The following is a 22,072-nucleotide window of genomic DNA, read 5'->3' on the forward strand; positions in this document are numbered from 1 at the left end:
GCTGAGAAATCAGCTGTTAGCCTTATGGGAGTTCCCTTGTATGTTATTTGTCGTTTTTCCCTTGCTGCTTTCAATAATTTTTCTTTGTCTTTAATTTTTGCCACTTTGATTACTATGTGTCTCGGCGTGTTTCTCCTTGGGTTTATTCTGTGTGGGACTCTCTGCGCTTCCTGGACTTGGGTGGCTATTTCCTTTCCCATGTTGGGGAAGTTTTCGACTATAATCTCTTCAAATATTTTCTCTGGTCCTTTCTCTCTCTCTTCTCCTTCTGGGACCCCTATAATGCGAATGTTGTTGCGTTTAATGTTGTCCCAGAGGTCTCTTAGGCTGTCTTCATTTCTTTTCATTCTTTTTTCTTTAGTCTGTTCCGCAGCAGTGAATTCCACCATTCTGTCTTCCAGGTCACTTATCCGTTCTTCTGCCTCAGTTATTCGCTATTGATTCCTTCTAGTGTAGTTTTCATTTCAGTTATTTTATTGGTCATCTCTGTTTGTTTGTTCTTTAATTCTTCTAGGTCTTTGTTAATCATTTCTTGCATCTTCTCAATCTTTGCCTCCATTCTTATTCCGAGGTCCTGGATCATCTTCACTATCATTATTCTGAATTCTTTTTCTGGAAGGTTGCCTATCTCCACTTCATTTAGTTGTTTTTCTGGGGTTTTTTCTTGTTCCTTCATCTGGTACATAGCCCTCTGCCTTTTCATCTTCTCTATCTTTCTGTAACTGTGGTTTTTGGTCCACAGGCTGCAGGATTATAGTTTTTCTTGCTTCTGTTGTCTGCCCTCTGGTGGTTGAGGCTATCTAAGAGGCTTGATGGGAGGCTCTGGTGGTGGGTAGAGCTGACTGTTGCTGTGGCGGTCAGAGCTCAGTAAAACCTTAATCCACTTGACTGTTGATAGGTGGGGCTGGGTTCCCTCCCTGTGGTCAGAGCTCATTAAAACCTTAATCCACTTGACTGTTGATGGGTGGGGCTGGGTTCCCTCCCTGTTGGTTGTTTTGCCTGAGGCAACCCAACACTGGAGCCTACCCGTGCTCTTTGGTGGGATTAATGGCAGACTCTGGGAGGGCTCACGCCAAGGAGAACTTCCCAGAACCTCTGCTGCCAGTGTCCTTATCCCCACGGTGAAACAGAGCCACCACTCACCTCTGCAGGAGACCCCCCCAACACCAGGAGGTAGGTCTGGTTCAGTCTCCCCCAGGGTCACTGCTCCTTCCCCTGGGTCCCGATGCACACATTACTTTGTGTGTGCCCTCCAAGAGTGGGGTCTCTGTTTCCCCCAGTCCTGTCAAAGTCCTGCAATCAATTCCCACTAGGCTTCAAAGTCTGATTCTCTAGGAATTCCTCCTCCCGTTGCCGGACCCCCAGGTTGGGAAGCCTGACGTGGGGCTCAGAACCTTCACTCCAGTGGGTGGACTTCTGTGGTATAAGTGTTCGCCAGTCTGTGAGTCACCCACCCAGCAGTTATGGGATTTGATTTTACTCTGATTGTGCCCCTCCTCCCGTCTCACTGTGGCTTCTCCTCTGTCCTTGGACGTGGGGTATCCTCCTTGGTGAGGTCCAGGGTCTTCCTGTCAATGATTGTCCAGCAGCCAGTTGTGATCACACCTCATGTTTTTAGACGACATTTTCCAAATTACACAAATTAAAAAAAAAAAAAAAACTTTAACATGGCTTTAAGCCATTTTATACTGCACATGTTTCCTGTCTTGTAACAATTTAGACCATATTTCTATTTCTTGAAAGTGATCTTGTCTTTAATATTTTAATGGAAGAATGGACAATTGTTGCCCTAATTTTCAACTTTGATCTTTCTTGCTAATATTAGGGTCACATTCCCACACATTCTGTTATCTCAGTAACCTGCACATATGATTCACAAAGGGATTTCTCACAATGTGTAAAGGATGGCTTAACAATTCCTTTGACGAATAATGCAGTCACAGATTATTTTTCAATTTTCCTGAGCTTTATTTTATTCTCCTTCCTCTTGCTATGAAGTATTGAGGTTGAACTGAATCTGCATATGAAAAATATGTCAGATGCAGAATTTTGTTTAAATTAGTAGTGATATCTTGGACTGAGGGAGAAGTGTGGTACTCAGTGTATGGATAAAAGTGATTAATTATCTAGCTAATCAAGGAATATATTAAAGAATGCATGGGCTTAAATCTGCCTGGGGGATTGCTGTAGCTTTGGATACTTTTGCACACATAAGTATTAAAAATAAGGAACTTTTATCAAATGCCTATCATTTAATAGGCACCAGGAAATAGAAATCTGAATAAAGACCCATCAGGAAATAGAATTCAAACTCAGACTAAAACAGCTTAAGTCAGCATAATCATCAATATTTTCTTAATTTGCTAAAAATAATAATGATTTTAATTGAGCCAATTATTTATGCAGGAAGAAACAGTTCGAAGAGAAAACTAGGTTTTCTTCGTTTTGTAGCTCAAATCAACTCAGGAATTAAGTAGGAATTGACCAAAAACCAAAAGCATGCTTCTTTTCTCAAATCAGAATCACTTGATTGATTAAGGACATGCAACGTGTTATAAAATCTTTCATCTCTATGTCACTATCCCAAGCACCATCAAGACTAGTCAAGACTAAAAGTTGTTATAATGTGATGGATATTAAGTGACTCATGAGAACTTGCTAGTGGTCTGATTTCAAGTCCTGGAAGGCAGACTGCCATATCTCAAGCCCGTGCTCAGGACAGTTATTAATTTAATGCATCAGACTTTACTAAATAGTTCTTTGGAGTGAACTGTCTGCCCTCAATAAGGTAAATCCTACAAAAATTAATATTAGGAATTTATGCCCCTGCACATCTTCTTGCATGAATAAACACATTATTCTATGATTTGCCTTCATTTGAATACTATATTTAAAAAGTGTTTTTTGTTTAAAAAACCAATCAAATAACATGGAGTCGATGCATTATTAAAAGCGACAGATGAATGTTTCCATTAACATTTTTTTCCATGCTAGGGTTATAAAATAGCCTAGTGGGAAGTTTGCCACCATTTATTCTTCAGCTAAAAGTATCAGGGCAGGCTAAGCATCTTGACATATCCATTTAACCCCTGCTTTGTATCTAAAAGCTGAACATTTATCAACCTCCACAGCCTTGGCTCTTTGAATTGCTTACAATGAGCATCTGTATTCAAACATATGTTGTGGGTAACTACTAAGATATTTTAGTCAGTTTGGCTTAGTAGCTGTTCTGTAAAAGTGAGATGAGTAATTTAATAAGCGGCTCTCCTTGACTCTAATACTCTTCCCTCAGTGTATGCCTACCTCAGCCAGAAATGCAACCTAAAAAGAGTTCACTGCTTGTGAGACTTGAAAACGGAATAATGATTTATGCAGAGGACCATCTTCCAGGCGCTGACAAGTGCTCACTGCCCCACGCAAGTCATCACTGCCACTCTAAAGAGAACAGATGGCTTTGCACACACCACTAACAAAGAAGGAATTCTGCACAGATAGCATGAAACTTTACCACTTCTATGAACACATCTTGTTATAACAAAGTAATAAAAAGAACTTGCCAAAATGCAACAAATATGAACTTTGGTCTCGCTCCTTGGAAAACAGAACTGAGGTTAAAAAATCTTTTAAGAAATGGGTGAGGATAAACTACATCATTTGTTATTTCCTGTATTAAAACAAATAGATATTCTCACAATATGAAACCAAAGCAAATGCCTTGATGTATTTGAAAATTCAGACCGTGAAGTTATCAATACAAGAAAAAATTCTGGGTTAAATAATACTATGCCCAATATTTGTTCATAGAACTATATCAAATGCTTCAGAATTTTAAATTCAGTTCAAAATGAATGCTAGTTATGTATTTTAGAAAATATTTTTTAAAGAGAACACAATAGACAACATCCTGGTTAGTAGTATTTTCTTGATGTTTCATGTAAACATTCCATGTAATGATTATTCAAGGCATGTATTCCCTAACAGTCCCGCAACAGACGGTACTTTTGTTATGATGTATCAATCAATTTCCATTATATTATTACCATACAGCATATTCAGTATTTTGGGTTTATAATACATTCCAAAATTTATAGGTGGACATTTTTATTCCAAAAGCATATTCATTCACCATTGAATCCTAGAAAAATGAGTACAGATAACATAATCGTGGACCTATTTGGCAAAGCATCTTAAACCTCCTTTGGAAAAACAGCAACAAAAAATTTGCAAAAAAAAATAGAAAATTTTCGATTGCAATGTTTCCTTTTTACATGGTTCAAAAGAAGATTGGACATTATAGCCATGGTTAAAACTGTGGCATTTTGCTGAGTTTGCAGTCTTGGCTGCCATATCTTCTGGACCGGCTACAGAGCATGCAGTATATGCAACATCAACATCGGCATCCTCTAGGAATTTCATAGAAATACATACTTTCAGGGTCAACCTGTACCTACAAAATCAGAATCTGCATTTTAGCAAGATATCCAGGTGATTTACATGCGCATTATACTTTTGGAAACACTGCTCTAGCCCTATGGTTCTCAAACTTGACTCTACACTAGAAAAATCTGAGGAGCTTTGAAAAATTAGCCATAACTGGGAAGCATGCCCGGACCAATTACATCAATCTGTCAAATAAGTGTGAACAATACAGTTCAGGGCCCTGATCCTTTTGAGAATACATTCTAGTATTTTTCCCTCTAGGTGCACATAAGTCCATATGCAGAGCATAGCCAAAAAATATAATCATTGAACAACATCAATAAATGTAGTTAATGCTAATGTTTCAAAAGCCAAATGGCTTTGTTGAAAATATGAGGCATTGTTTGATTTGGGTCATGATCTCTTTTTATTGAACAAAACACTCTCAAAATCTCTCTATTCTCTGAGTTCATAACAATAAAAAGAAACCCAATTTCAGATTTCTGAGGCACACATTGATCTGCATGGCATTGTTTCTCCAGTCCGTATCTTTATCAATATATGAAAACATGTTTTTTCTTCTCTTTTTGCCATTGCTCAGCTGTAGGTCACTATAGAGTAAACACAGAGAAGGCTTCATGAAACTGGATAAGAAAGCCAACCAGAAACCTAGAACAAAACAAAGACAAAACCTAATAAACAGCAAGGGAACTGAAGAGGAGTCCTGAGATATATTTGACAAAATCTGAAATAACTTGATCTTTAACTCAAGGTACATTGTACAGATTCATAGCAGTCTGAACTGGGGTGCTTAATAAAATGAAAATGCCATCTGCTATGAAAACATGTCTTCTATTTGAAATCCAACGACAATTGTTCATGTAGAATTAGGTAAATTATAGATCAATTTTGTGGTATTCTGGGATGTTGGTGCAGGTAACATTTAAAATATGGGAGTAGCCACATATGAATCCATATATATGTGTAAATATATATATGCACATATATGTGTGTGTGTGTGTGTGTGTGTGTGTGTGTGTGTGTGTATATATATATATATATATATATATATATATATATATATATAACAACAAAGCAGGGGTAACATTTTACCTGTAACTTGGAACAGAAATTATGTAATGGAAGCAACTGTCTATACATTAGCCCTTTATCTTTTCTCACTTCAATCACTGGCATTTATAACCTAAAAGCCATTTTAGACAGTTGTTTATGCTAGTTGGAACTCCTTCTATGAAAAACAAGCAAACAAACTGATTTTAAGCATCTCCTGTGCTGCTGAAATCTTCCAGAGCACGGCTTATTTACAGTGCTGACAACTTCAAGAGTCCTGACGTCACCTCTTCAAGGTAGTAATGGAGCGCCTTGTCACCTGGAGCCTTCGCTGACCTGCTCTTCGTTTTAGGCTACACCACTAGGCCACGAATGCCATTTCTCCTTTCCTGGGTCCTAGGCAATATGTGGTGATTTAATTTCTGGTTGTAAATATAACCCTACCTGGTATGAATGTTCCCTCTTTGTAGATAAACTGAGGAAGTATAGTCACATCGGAGTGGGCTAGGTCAGACAAGTTGTTGACAAGGCTCTCCTAGACCCTGCTACAGCACAAGTTGGGTAGGAGGTGACAAAGCTTTCCAACCCCAGAATTTACTTATTCCCTTGTCAGGAAATGTTGATTTAGCACAGGGCCAGACTTTCTCATGTATCGTTAAATAGGTTTGAGTCACAAGATGGAAAGATGATGGACACTGAACTCTCAGCGCCAGGTTTGGATGATGTATTTGTGACAGAAAAGGCCCTTGGTGTTTAGCATCAAGTAACTTTTAAGTGGTTAGACGAAAGTATAGTGATCAAGTTCAAAGGCCTAGAAAGTGTCTGTGATTTACTGCTTCTCCCACATTAAAAAGAGAAGACTAGTTGACTTTGGATTATTCTAAAATCTGATATTGTAAATGATAGTATTTGTCAAAACAATGAATGCCTGTGTGACTAATGCTGAATTGCCAACTCAACGGAAATACGATGATGGTTGTGGTCTTTGTCTATACAGTTAAATTTATTACGTTAGAGAAAATTTGTGGCAAGATGCCAAACTCCTCAAAGCCATCTCTTTCTAGGTCACCCTACATCTAGATCCTAGCATTGTTTCTGGAGCAAAATGGGCACTCACTGAATATTTATTGAATAATCTTTTCCCAGGTGTTACTATTATGGATTCTATATCAGCTTTGGACAGTTCCTTCGAATAAAATTATAATGTTTATTATCTCCCAGACTTTAAGAGAACATAGGGAATGAAAATCTTTGGACTTCTGTAAGAGCTGCAGAGTTCAGTTGTGCTGACTGTGTCAATATCATACTTGATCTCATAAACGATGCTAGTTCTCAGTTTACCCACCAAAAGGAGAACAAGGTGCCTGAGTTCACAAACAACATTTAATCTGCTGCCAGCCTGGCAGGCTGTCCTTGACAACTTGGATTTTAATATTCAATGTTCTTTCAGACAAATGCAAGCCTTTTATATGGGTAACCATAGATAAATCCCAACACTTTCACAAAGGACTGGCCCACAAAGAAAAGAAAGGACAAACTGGTGGTAAATTGTGGAAGCTAAAACCAAACAGAAGAAACTAGTAAAATGAGAAGACAAAACAAGAGAGCATACAGTACTTAGAAACATTTTTTGGTCGTTTACTCTACTGTTAAAAGTGTAGTTGCAAAGAATACATATTATTTTAACTCATAATATTTGTTATTCTGCATACACATTGTTACAAAATATAGCTCTTGGCCAAAACGTTTAAGATCTGTCAGAATCAATTTTTTTCAATCCCAGTTATGTCTGTGGTGAATAAAATAGGGTAACAGTAGCCCAAGAAAAAATCATATTTTTCCTTGAAAGTTCATTGCACATTCTTTGAAGAAGTGGTACTATTAGAATCTTGGGTGAAATCTAAGTCCTTACACCAATCTGAAAAGAGCAATAAATAATATGTTACACTTGGCTTCATACTTGCGAACTCAAGTTTCTTGGTTTAATATTGTGATTAACAGAATACAAATGTTCTAGCTTTCAGGGCAATCGCTTTGAAAAATCTGGATGTCTCAATTCCTAAATGCCACGTGGGCTGTGTGTGTGTGCATGTGGTTGTGTGTGTGTGTGTAAAACAAACACTTTGTAATTGCACTCTGATGTGTGTGAGTAGTTTCTTAGCATACCCCTAGCGATCCAGTTAATGAAGTGTGCGCCGTACTAAATTGTAAGATGCCCCTTTGCTATGTTGATTGTTACTTCAGTGCTCCAAGAAGAATATCTGCTATGTGCTGTTAGTCTAGAGAGAGTCACCCTGTCACACACACAGTGGAATGAAGGGGCAAGCTTTCATGTCATTTTCTGCTAAGGGTTTTATTGCCTCTTACTTGAGATCCTTTCTGAGGAATTTGATGAGTAGAAGAAATGTCAGAAGAAGATGAGTTAAGGTCTGTTACAATGCCCCCTTCTTTATCATATCTCAGATGTGAAAGCCATCAGTGTGATAATGTATTTTCTCTAAAGGTCACTTTTACTAGAAAATAAATAAGGGTTTTGACGATAGGTTAATCAGTGTACATGTTTTTGGAAAACAATTACTTAACATCATCATCAGTTATGCTTCTGAACACCATACTTTCACAGAGTTTCCTTGAACTCAATTCTATATTCTTTCATATCACAACATGACATTATTTTTACAGGTGTTTTTTGCTTGTTCATATATTTATTTGAGATTTCATATATTTCTGAGATGATTATAAATTTTTCATTACTACTACCACTTCTAAGAATATTTTCTACTTTATCTTTGGTGAGTTCTAGCAACGGAAATCATTTGACATCTCTGTGTAGGAATGTCTGTTGTTAAGTAAGCACCTTTCCCAACCTCTTCTATGCTTTTCCCTGGGGACCCAGGGTAATCCCTTTAGGAAGGTTCTAGGTTAGATTTTACTGATGAAAAGCATTGAAAATCCATTGTTCTTCAGTGGGTTCTGCAAACTGGCACATGGAAATGTGCACACTTTAGATATGAGATTTTGCTGTCTTCAGATGAGCAGATTATTCATTTTAGTTCTACAGAAAGTTGAGATAATAAGCCAGAGTGCTTTTCAGATCTTGGGACCCCCCAGCTTTTCTAAAATATTATGTAGATTAAACATTTCCTGCATTATATTCCCTCCTGTTAAATATAGCCAAAGTATGCTTTCTTCACTGACCTACACGGTTTTAATATTACATGTGATATTGAGATCTATTATCTAATATTCCTTAACATTAATATGAATATGTTTGCCACCTGCTTTTCCAATTTAGCACCCAAGTTTCTAAGGCTGGCTGTGGTATCTTTACAAATGGGGAAATCATCACATGCTGGTAATACAGTGCTTAAATTCAATCCTTCCAGCCTGAGTTTTAACTGAGGAGCCAATATCTGTATGAGACTACAAAATGAGCAAATAAACATGTAGAGCTTTAAAAAAAATGTCTAAAAAAACTTATTTCATGACTCTTGAACACCCCTCTCTCATTCAAGTAATATTTTAAAAATCAGAGGGTTAAGTGTTTTGAGGAGAATTTTTGCAGTTAGTTTGCTGTTAGTTAGTTTGCTGTTAGTTCATTTGCCATTAGTACTGTTCCATCTTTCCTCAAAGAGAAGTGAGTGCTACTCCTTTTTTCAGCTCAAGGTTAAAGGGCAGAGGGCTTTTCCAGAACTCTAGCTGTTCTACCTGTATGGGGGTCACTCTGGCCCATGGGCTTCTGCAGGGCAGAACCAAGAGAGTACTAAAACCCTAGGACTGACCTGATACTCCAGAATACTGGAGCAAAGGATATGTGTTTCCCATGATTCAGATGTGTGCCGTGTTGGGAAGAACATTCTGGTGAGCAACTGCTTTGTGTCATGTCCAAGAAAGCTGTCCAGATGGGTGAGGAAATCTCAGCTAAAGGAAGCTGCAGTTAACAACCAGATGCCTAGAGCAAAGGAACTGTTGCAAGCAAGCGACCACCTTTATTAAAGATGTGGAGATGTCTCCATCCAAAATGAGATACCCATATAAAAATCTGGCATGAGATAGTTTATTTCTGTTAAACAAAGTTTGTTTGTTGTTGTTGTTTTTAATTAGGGAGTTGTGTCATATTAGTATTTCCCAACAATAGGTACACATTAGAATCACCGGCAAAGCTTAAAACAAAACAAAACAAGACAAAACAACAAACAAACACCAAAACAAACAACAAAACAATGAAGTCAAGGCCCCAGCTCCATGAAAACAAAAAACAAAAGACAACAACAAAAAAATGAGAAACCTGCAGGACAGAGGATCCAAAGTAGGAAACTTTTAAAAAACTTTTGCCAGATCCAGAGAAAGTGAAGTCAATGACAGGTGAACTAGCCAGTTCGTTTCTGTGAAGGAGGAAGCAGAGAGGAAGATCAATGCAAAGAAGCTGAATGTAAAATGATGTCAAATTTGCCTACGTCACTCAGCAGTCTCCCGCCATCAATCGAGTTCTAGTCTCAAAGGGAGAAAGATTTTATACTAAATCAAGTTCAGGGTATTGATTATTATCTTGAAGTGAACATTCCATTTCCTGAAGTAAGATGTGCTAAGGCAATGAGAAGCCACATGTTTATCTATTATGAAAGAACAGAAAAGCCATGGAATCTATAGGAATTTCCATGCAGGAGCAAGTCAGATTATACCCACTGAATACTGCTGAAAGAAATGATGAGAGACAAGGTTGAGTTAGTCACTATTCATGTCTCATGGAGGTACAACTTTGTTACATATTGTATATCCATGATGACAAATAGCAGCATATTGACAAAAGATTGGACAAGTAAAAAAAAAAAAATCCAGTCAATTATCATAATTCTCTGTTGCATCTTGATTTAATGCATTTGATTTTTTTTCATAAGATGAGAATTTAATCAGTTATATTTAAGGGGAGCTACTCCCTCAAAGCATGTTGGACAATTTCTCTCAATGTCATCCTGTAAGGAGCAGCTCCCTGGACAGTGGTCTTATAAAATGAAACCTCATTTTTTAAATAGAGAAAAATAAACTGGTAGCTTTGGAATCAGACAGACAGCTCTGAGTAATGATTGGTTCAATAATTAATGTCTTAGAGTTTCACTTTCCTGAACTTAAACTAATATGGGAAGGGGAGAGAGACAGACAGAGAGGGAGAGACAGAGAGAGAATACCAACATCTATCTCGTAGGGCATTATTAGTGTTAAATTAGATAACATCTGTAAAATTCTCAAAATCAAGATAAATTTTAAGTTCTGTCTTTATCCTACCTCCACATAGAAGCCGACTGACAATGAAGTTTTGTCCTATTTGAATTGAACAGTTCACCTTCTGGTGAAAATTAACATTTAGATAGGAATAGACCCCCATCCACTCCTAATACAAGGAAAATAAGACACTTTAAATAACTGGATGTTGAATTCACCAGATGAGAATTGGGCTACAGATCATTTCATATTTTGTAAAAAGAATGGCAATATTAAAAATGAAGTTATCTTCAAAACTAAATTGAACATAAATTAATAATTTTAAAGTGTCAAAAATTTAACTCCTGATCTTAAAGTCATGATTTCCTATATCCAGGTCACATTGATATACCTCCTAGGTTTAATATAAATAGCAATTCTTTCCACTGTCCCCTAATTACTGAGGATGCATCCCTCTTCTTTTCTTTTTCCCTAAACAAATAGAGCTGGAAATTATTTTTTATTGAGTAATAATTAATATACAGTGTTATGTTAGCTTCAGATACACAGCATAGCGATTTGATAGCTTCATACATTATGAAATGATCACTGCAATAAGACCAATTGTCACCCATCACCATACAGATTTGTTGAAATATTATTGACTATATTCGCTATGTGTACTTTATATCCCCACAACTTATTTATTTTATACCTGGAAGGATGAAATAGGTGAAGGAGATTAAGAAGTATAAACATCCTACTTTTCCCCTGCCAATTATCAGCAAAAGAAGACCGTAGATGCCAAAAGACTTAAAAGGCTGCATTTAAAATATAATGTATACTTACAAACCCCAAACCCCTTTCTTGAAACTTTGATGGGAAAAAAAATCCTGCTTAGAACTCAGCTGAATGACTTACACCTCCTTAGAAAGCTATTGATTAACTCACACAATATAGTATTCTTTTAATCTTGAAGGTTCCACTGAGATCACCATTCCTCTTTGCCTGGCTGAGCAGAATTTTGAGAGTGGGTGGGTGTGAACATTGAATTTTGAAACTGGCAGCTGAGGTCAGCTTTTAATTTTTCTTACTTTGATCTTTTACTATTAGAATATAATCCATAGCCTCAAGGGATTGGGTTTGATTAAGGGGGTTTGCAGAGACAAGGTACATCTTCTAAAGTACATAGCACTGGCTTATTTTACCAGTGAGTTGGGGGTTCCTCCACTATGAATGTACAATAGGTTCATAAGAGTGCATTTCGTTTTCAGTTTCCTCAATTTAGTAGAAATAGGTTATTCATTTAGTCATTATAGGGTATATATTTGGTTATTATTTATTGGGGGTGCAAACATAAAGCAAAGTGAGAGCCCCAGGAGAGGTATACAACTAAAATACCATGGAAGTTCCCCAGCTGGCGATCTCAGTGCTATTGGCACACAGGATGAGTTTAGAATCAGAAAACATGGAAGAAGTTCTTGCTTATTTAGCTCTTCATTTATTTAGCCCTTCAAAGAATACCTTCTAGGTGTTTACTGTTTAACAGAAACAGAGGGAAGACTTGAGGCCACCTTGAGGAATAAAGGAAAGCTCCTTCCATGGCAGGCTCAGAATAGTGGCCTCTTGGTTCTGTTTCTTAATCTGTAAACTGGGGATAATCATCAGAGTTCTCATTTCTTAGGTTTATTGAGAGGATTCAATCAGATTATTCCTATTGTTAGAGAAATGTAAATCAAAACTACAGTGAGGCATCACCTCACACCAGTTAGAATGGGCATCATCAGAAAATCTACAAACAACAAATGCTGGAGAGGGTGTGGAGAAAAGGGAACCCTCTTGCACTGTTGGTGGGAATGTAAATTGATACAGCCACTATGGAGAACAGTATGGAGGTTCCTTAAAAAACTAAAAATAGAATTACCATATGACCCAGCTATCCCACTACTGGGCATATATCCAGAGAAAACCATAGTTCAAAAAGACACATGCACCCCAATGGTCATTGCAGCACTATTTAGAATAGCCAGGTCATGGAAGCAACCTAAATGCCCATCGACAGACAATGGATAAAGAAGATGTGATATGTATATACAATGGAATATTACTCAGCCATAACAAGGAACAAAATCAGGTCATTCGTAGAGATGTGGATGGATCTAGAGACTGTCATACAGAGTGAAGTAAGTCAGAAAGAGAAAAACAAATATTGTATATTAACACATATATGTGGAATCTAGAAAAATGGTACTGATGAACCGGTTTGCAATTGCAGAAATAGAGACACAGATGTAGAGAACAAACGTATGGACACCAAGGGGGGAAAGCAGGGGGGTGGGGAGGTGGTGGGATGAATTGGGAGATTGGAATTGACATATATACACTAATATGTATAAAATAGATAACTAATAAAAAAAAATCAGATGATTCCTGTAAAATGCTCTGTGTACTGCCAAGCATTCTAAATATTAGGTGTCTATTCTGTTAATGTTGCAGGAGACCTGAAACTGCTTTCCGAATGATCAGTGTGTGAGAGGCTTGCCAAGTCTCACCCTCCACATATCAAGCTCTCTATATTTTATATGGGCATTAATATCTGAAAATAATATCTGGCCCATTAGACTTAACATTTTCATAATTTGGCACTAAGATAAAATCTTGGCGCAAGGGCGAAGCAGCTTGTATCCAATCAGAGTCATCATTATGAACATCAGTGAGCATTGATTACATGAGGCTATGGATATAGACAGTGAGAAAGCTGAGCCAAATCTGTGTTGAATTCAGCTTCCTTTTAAAAATAAATCACAATCAGGATTTGTTGCTTGTAATGCATGTCTTTCTTATAAAATGAACTGCAAAAGTGGGAGGGAAAATCCATTCATTCAGTGTTTCACCATCAATGGGAAATATATGTAACTTCACTCACTTTTACACACACACACACACACACCCTCATACTCACATACCACTTGTTTCCAGATTACATAGAGTTTCAAACAGAAAACTCTATTTGTCAGATAGATGAGCTGGTATAACAAACAGTCCCAAATATCAATGCATTAACATCATTTAGGTTTATTTTTCAGCCCAATATGGATGTTCTTGGTCATACAACTCTCTTGGGCCACTCTCCTCCAAGGGGTAAATTAGGGAAGAAAATCCCTTTCATTTCCTTGGTTTTATGGCCACTAAGGCACTTGCCATCCTGCCATTGAAAATAAAGGGATAAAGTGGAAGCATATGTTTTAGGGCCAGGAGTGAAAGTGTACTACAGCACTTCTGCCCATATTCCACTGTCTGTAACTCGCCACTTGGTCCCACCTAGTTGATAGAGGACCGATGAAATGGAGTCCTTCCATGTACTCAGGAGAAAATGAAAATGGTCCAATCAAGTTATAGCACTGTCTGTATCATGGAAGCCCACTGCAGTGACTACATAGGGAATTTTAGAAAAGTACACCCTCTTTATCATTATAAGGAACTGAGATGTTCTCTAAATGAACAACTCACATTTGCTTACTATGTACTTATAAAAATAAGGGAAGGGATAACTAGAATTTGTGATTATGAGATTCCTTTGCCAGATGTTAATCTTAGACTTTAACAAGAAGTGGGCAGTTTGGATTACTAAAGATAAATTGTTACATTTCCCTTTATTCACTATTTTTGGTGGAGTCCACAAGATAATGATATCCTCTAAATCACTTTCCACCTACACTTAATCTTAAAAGCAAGACTTGTATACCAGAACTCAGGTGTTTTCACATAACTAATACAATCTCATTTGTTTTTACTGAAATTGAAAAAATACAACTGCATAGAAAACCTCTTTCCTTTCCTTTTCAGTCATAACAAATTTGAATGAACATAACATTCAAACTGTTCAGTGTTGATTCTTCTCCTGAAATGGTGAATAAAATACATTTCATTGTGATCTGAATAAAATTTCATGGGGTGAAGCTTATTATACAATAAACATACACACTTAAATTTTGTTGAGTCTTTTTTAAGTTGTTATAGATTCCTATACCTGAGATAGTCCATAAAAAGGCAGTATGACAAATCACTTATAATTTCACATTTATCTTAAAGTTGATTACTGATGAACTGCTGGACATGTGAGGAAGGGTTATATATATTTACCGTAAAAGATGATTTTAAGTTTGTGTTAGATAATCTCTCTCATCTCAATATCAAAATTAAAACAAGACACTATGTAGCATCAGGTTATCTGTCTCAGACTCTACTTCACATGTAATATAATAATATCTATACTTTTGAAAAGACTGTTTTCATGATAGATAATTATTTGGCCGATGATGTTTGAATATTTAATCAAGTATGTGTCATGTGTAATAGACATACATCTGAAAGCATTGTGATAGCAATGTGATGGCAAATTCATTTCTGCCAAGGACTGTTTAATGAAATACTCTTTCCTTTGGATTGTCGGCTTTGTGCTAATCACAGAAAAATTCTCCTTTTCACCAGCTAGTATGTCTGTTAATCTAGCCAAGAAATTAGAAACTTACTTTATGTTAAAACTGAAGTATGCATAATAAAGGATTGACGTATAAATAACGGTCAGTCCCTAATCATTACCATAAATTTATTTTAATAATATATCCTCCAAGAAGCTAGGAGTCACTTTATATATTGGTAGCTGTATCAGTGCAATATTTTTCTCTTTGTTTATATGTAATTTCAAACTTAGTAAAACACTGCAGGGACAGTGCAAAGCTTTAGTCCCCGAAATCCTTTACTGAGATAGAAGTTCACCAACTGTCCCAATAATCTAATCTTCCATCATTCCTTGCATTGATCACCATGTTTCTTTAGTCTTCCTCCTTCTGAAATAATTCCTCAGGGCTTTTGATCTTCCTGGTCTTAAATTTTTGATGAATAGAGGCCAGTCTTTTTGAAAAATGTTCCTCAGTTTGAGTTTGTCTGATGTTTCCTCATGATCAGATTACGGTATGTATTTTTGGCAAGAATATCACAGAAGGGATGCTGTGTCCTCATTGCACGTCAATCTATCACTTTCCTGGGGATACTGACTTTGATCACTTAGTTAAGGGTGTGTGCTAGCTTTATGTAGTGTAACATTTCCCCCTCTATAATTAATACAAATTCTGCTGGGAAGTACTTTGAGGCTATGCAAATATTCCATCACTCCTCTAACTTTTACATACTAGTTGTAGTGTTCACTTATGTTTAACAAATGGAGATTTACTATTTCAATCACTCCTCTACACTTATTACATTCGATTTTGAGGAAGAACTTTCCTCTCTCTCCATTTATAATTAACTTGTCTATTTACTTTGGTTTAGACTCATGGATTCCTATTTTATTCAAAAGGATGTAATTTATTACTATCAATATGTTTATTACTATCAATATGTTGATACATAACCTTTGAGGGTGAGTAACATGGGGAGTTGCTCACAAATGGTGAATTCAGGGGCAGTTCAATACAGATTATACTGAATTTTAGGAAGACAATATCTCCCTGAATGAATAACACCTGAAAAATCATTTTGAAAAGTTTTTTACGGTATTGTACTTCCTATTTTACACTACTAAATAATTTATTTTGATAATCCCAGGGTTATCTTATTCTAACCATTCGAAAACACTCAAGAATGAGATCCCAAATATCAAAATTTCTGAATTTCTTAAGGCAAAACTGCCATATACTTCTACTGTGTGGAATATGTCAGGAAAATGTGTTAAAATACACCTGATAATCTGTGGAGGCTCATTAAAAGAGTAATATTCATAAACCTGTCCCCATGACCAGATAATAAGTCCCCTTATACTCTGTTCATACCACTGCATATTGCATAGAATTTCATATGTAAGTATAATCATTTACAAAACTTTAGCCAGTTTATAAAACTTGAAACAGTTTTCCATAAACATATGACACAATATGGCTTACAATCACCATACTGCAAGAATGCTACTTTTTGACTTAGCCAAATTCTCCATAAATGAAGCACTCTGTAGAACCAATCTGAATTTCCACTTTAATGAACTGAGATAATTACCAATAAATGAGTACACTATGAATTGCTGAGGATCCACAAAATGATGTATAAAATGTAGCTATGCCGAAGTAACTAAAATTAATCATTAAATGTGCATTTAAGCTCTTTATTTTGCAGTCTTATTCATTTTGGCTGTTGAATTTACTAAATCTCTTTGAAGAGATTTTCATGCATACTCTTAAATACTTTCAAACTAAAATTTAATACTTGGCATCTTTGAATCACAGAGATCTCAGAGGATATTTTAGGTAAAAAATGAACTGTCTATTAAGAAAACTGGAAAACTAAAGTTTATTTCTAAATCATATAGCATTGTACTTCAAAGTGGACGCCAAGTTGTTATATTGTTAATATATTTTATAATCAAAACTAGGGGTGAGTTAGAAATGTTTATTTCACTATGGTTCATTTTATTATAATAATTAAACAGATTAGAAATATTTGTTTTAAAGAACTTTTCTTTTTGGATAGATTCTTTAGAAGAGAAAGGAAAATTTATGTTGCAAATGTGACCATGGACATTCCACCAATTGCTTACCATAAAGAGCATCTCACAATAAAAGCAACTAGCATCTTAGGAGAAGTAAAGACAATTTTGAAAAGGTTGTAGAATTTGAGAGCGAAAATAGCACGCAGTGGTAACCCTGACCTTGTACCAGAAGAAGGTTAGTATCAGAACAATTTCATTTTTATCTCTATCCTCAAAATTAGTTTTGAAAATAACTCAGTGGGTATTAAAGTGTGAAATTTAAGGTGGTGACTTACATAAAGATTCAGAAATGTAAATTGGGTTGTTTTTAATATCACATGTAGAGATATCAGTTATACACTCTTTGATTGGAGAACATTCTTCATTGATTATAATCGCAGAAGGAAACCTTCCAAGAGCTTAATCTGAAGGAATATCTTCTACTCAAATTTATATCAAGATAATTTCTATCTGTATTTTAGGAAATGGAATCTTTATAAACTTACTGTGTTATCATGTTATTGTGTTACGATATGTGAATTACACAAAATATTTGTTAATATTCATTGTTGATGGAAACAGAGGAAAGTTGATTACACACACACAATACACACATACACAGTATACTAGTGTTTTAATTTTCTATATATTTTCATTATATAAAATGTTTTGTAAATATTCAACATGTACATTTTTATTATTTTTTTGTATTATTCCTTTTTTGTTTTCTGATACTAAGATTAAATTACTTAAAATGTGTTCTATTATTAAGTTTAACTTATATTGTGGTGAAGAAATTGGTTGATATTTTACATCATAATCTTCTTTTAGGCATACTTGGTTCAGTCAGTGGGGAATCCCGTCCTTCCATGCTAAAAATCTGTGTATGTTGTTAATAGCTTACTAAACATTTTACTGTTAAATCTGCACAAATATTAAAACTGCCATTGTATGGAACTCCAGGAATACTGAAATTTACCCAGTGTTCCTCTCTAGTCTGAGCTATTTTTAAATTATATCTAAAATAAATGCATTACCTCCTACAATGTTTCCCATAATCAGTGCTTAATATTTCAGTCCAACCTGTATTTGCTGCCTATTTTTTCAACAATTACCACACTTACTACTTCCAATTTGCCCTTTCTTTCCAATATATCTTTTCTGGAGTGATTGTAATTCAACTAATCCTCAAACCTCTAGTACTTTACCTTGAATTTTAATTGCTTGAATGTTTTATTTGCTTAAAAATAATTGATGTTTGTAAGAATTCTCAACAAAACAAATCCCCCAGCTTGGCCAAAGGGAAATTCTCACAGATATTACTTTTAAAAAAGTGTCTTGTCTAATGTGTATAATAATTTACACACACAAACAATGACCATTATAATTATGTGCCCAGGATATAACCATCATTCTATAAATATTTGTCAAGTAGATAAATATAGATTTGGCTCCATTTTTTAAAACTTTCATTTTTAATTGCTAACACACTAGGTACTTTGACATTGATAGATATACATGTATCTATAATGTGTATTGATGTGTATTGATACGGTATTTTTATCTCCACTCTTAGATGGAGAAATTGTATTTGGAGGGCCAGATAAAGACTTAGTCATACAGCTGGCAAAATTAGCTGGACTCATAACCTATGGACTTCCATCACATTGGTTCCTTTCATAATATTTATCTTCTCATACAGAAGCTCAATATTTAGAAAAGAAAACCTGAGTAAAATAGGAATTAATTTCTTATCCCTTGGATGTTTAATGCTACAGAAGTATACTCATGGATATAAGGCCCTGAGAAAGAACTTTATACATTCAAGCTTAAATAAAAAAGAAGTCCATATGTTAAAAACAAACCCCTGTTTTCTGAGAAAAGGATGCATTATATATGCTAAGAAGCTTAGAACTCAATTTTTAAAATAAATCAGAGAAGTAAATCTTAGGGAAGTTACCTATGTTATTTTCAAGCGTGCCCTTGAAACAATGTATTTATGAAGTATGTTTTGTTTTTAGCTTTAATCACATCCAGTTGATTCCCATCTGATACGGATTTTGAGTTCCTTTTTACCTTTACTCTACAAATAAATCAGTGATGTGAGGAGAACTTGATCATAGGAGGAAAATATTTTCACAGCTGCCTGCCTTTCAGTAATTAATGCTTGCTTCTCAGGATACAAAATACTGGGCTCACACATGCGCATGTTTATAAAATATTTCTTAGGTGAAAAATAAATATAATTTTCCTAACACGTAACATCCCAGATTGGTATACTTTATATTAATTCACATGGTGTGGAAAGCAAAGGATGCATCTCCCAAAACAACTACACATCTTCCCTGACTTACAATGAGGTTATGTCCCAATAAAAACCATTATAAGTTGAAAAGATCCTAAGTCGAAAATGCATTTAATACACCTAATCTACCAAACATCCAACCTTAGCCTAGCCTGCCTTAAATGTGCTCAGAACACTTACATTAGCCTACAGGTAGGCCAAATCATCTAATCCTCTAACACAAAGCCTATTTTATAATAAAGTGTTGAATATCTCAGGTAATTTATTGAATACTGTACTGAAGGTAAAAAAAAAAAAAAATAGAATAGTTATATGGGTACAAGATGGTTGTACACGTATATATAGGTTGTTTACCCTTGAGATCCTGTGACTGACTGGGAGCTATGGCTCCCTGACCCCACCCAGCATCAAGAGAGAGTATCTTACTACAGATTGGTAGCCTGGGAAAAGATCAAAATTCAAAATTCGAAATATAGTTTCTACTGAATGTGTATAGCTTTCACATATGGCAAAGTTGAAAAATCAGTAAGTCCAACTATCTTAAGTTGGCAACCTATTGCTTACTGTAGAATAATATATTTACATCAAGAATGAAAAATAAATGGTAAAAAATAAAATACATGCATTGAGAGAAAAGTCATTTGATGTAAGGAAGATTTAGTGATTTTTCTTCCATTTGAGTGTTAAAGAATAATATCAATTTCGGGAAATAATAGCTATACTTTTTATATCATATTTTACCTTGAAATAGCAAGATGTAAAGTCTTTGGCACTCAAGTGTTTGCTCAAAGGATGAATGAATGGTCACTCACTACAAAAAGCATTCTAGGAATATAGCTTCTACACCTGATTATTACTGTCTGTCAGTTGCTGGAGAATTTCAGATTTTTTTTTTTCCAACTCTAGCTCTAATTTCTTATGCTTAAACTTCCACTGCCTAAAGAATTCCTGAGCTTTCAGGTTCAGCTCTTCTCTACCTCTTGTCTCAGGGTCTCTGACTATGAAACTCACTGGGTTACAGGTCAGCAGGCTTGGTTGCACCCTCAGTGTAGTGAATCAGCTCTGAGATCTGGAGGTCAGCATGCTTACCCTCCATCTCCCATGTCCCAGAGAGATTCTGGATCTCCTTAAGTCAATCCAACATCTGAGTTGCTCTTTTTTCTTGTGTTCCAATTTGCGTGTTAATTTCTAGGGATAGAGCAAGTGAAATGGTAGGAACATAGTTTTGCTAAAATTAAATGCGTAACATACCATTAAATGATAATCTTTAATGGAGGTCATCTGTATTACACTTAATTAGCAATCGATTTAGAAAAAAAGGAAATAATCGATAAAATCTTTTGACAACTTTTCTTAGTCCCTTTTCCTCATGTTAATGAGGAAACACAGTAAAATTCAAAAGTTCAAAAAAGATATATTATGACAACACTTCCTCCCACCTCAATGAAGGGTGATTTGAAGTTCCCACTTCAGATCCTAACCACTCAGTTTTTCCACACTACCAAACCAAATCCTATCATCCTTTCGTGTTTTTTTTTTTTTTTTAGAGATATTTTATGTGCATGCAAGGGAGCTAGCTAGCTAGATATTTGTATTTTTGTATAAAATGATTACCATACAGAGTAGTCTCCTTTTTTTCTTTAAATTAATAGCTACTTTATTTATTTATTTAATTTATTTTATTTATTTATGGCTGTGTTGGGTCTTCGTTTCTGTGTGAGGGCTTTCTCCAGTTGCGGCAAGCGGGGGCCACTCTTCATCGCGGTGCGCGGGCCTCTCACTGTCGCGGCCTCTCTTGTTGCGGAGCACAGGCTCCAGACGCGCAGGCTCAGTAGTTGTGGCTCACGGGCCCAGTTGCTCCGCGGCATGTGGGATCTTCCCAGACCAGGGCTCGAACCCGTGTTCCCTGCATTAGCAGGCAGATTCTCAACCACTGCGCCACCAGGGAAGCCCCCAGTAGTCTCCATTTTAACATTTTCCTCTAGCAATATTTTTGGAGACGATTTCTTCCAATTTTCTCTTCATTTCCCTGTCTTTTCTGGGGCTGTATGCAGTCTATGTGTAAATCCATTCTATATACTTTGTCTTGACTTTTCTTGAGGTGTTCATGTGTCACTTCAAAATTTGTGCATATACTTGAACTAAACACACCACAATGGGGTTTTACTGATTTAAAAGATATTTGTTATTCTAAGAGATACACTATTTGCGAAGATAAAATATCTGCCCACAATGCATTTTGCCCACAATGCACTTTGCAATCCCACCAGCAGTAAATGGCAGCTATTCTTATTCCCCATCTTGCTGACATAATGTCATCCAACAGTGGCATCTTTGCCCATCTGATAGGGGGAAAATCATACCTCAGTGATTTTTTTTTTTCATTTATTTGTTATCAGAAGGCCTAACGTCTTTTCTTATGTTTAAAAGCTACTTGTATCTGCTTTTCCATGAACTCTTTATTTACCTTTTTGCTGATTTTTTCTATTGTGCCTTTTATTTTCTTTGAAATAGATTTTTATAATTATATAGTTGTCTCAGTTATGTGCTGAAAATAT

General features: G+C 35.8%; 1 long non-coding RNA gene across 1 annotated transcript in view; it reads right to left on the minus strand.

Annotated features, from left to right (window-relative positions):
* LOC309628730 overlaps positions 1 to 21,144 on the minus strand; it is a 32,844-nt gene extending 11,700 nt beyond the window's left edge. The window contains exon 1 of the long non-coding RNA XR_014244677.1: positions 1,606 to 21,144. This is a non-coding gene — a long non-coding RNA (uncharacterized lncRNA). The remainder of the gene's footprint in view (positions 1 to 1,605) is intronic.
* Between the last annotated feature and the right edge of the window lie 928 nt (positions 21,145 to 22,072).

The sequence above is a fragment of the Balaenoptera borealis genome (assembly GCF_965194805.1).
Source record: "Balaenoptera borealis genome assembly, chromosome: 5".
In the NCBI taxonomy this organism is placed as follows: Eukaryota; Metazoa; Chordata; class Mammalia; order Artiodactyla; family Balaenopteridae; genus Balaenoptera; species Balaenoptera borealis.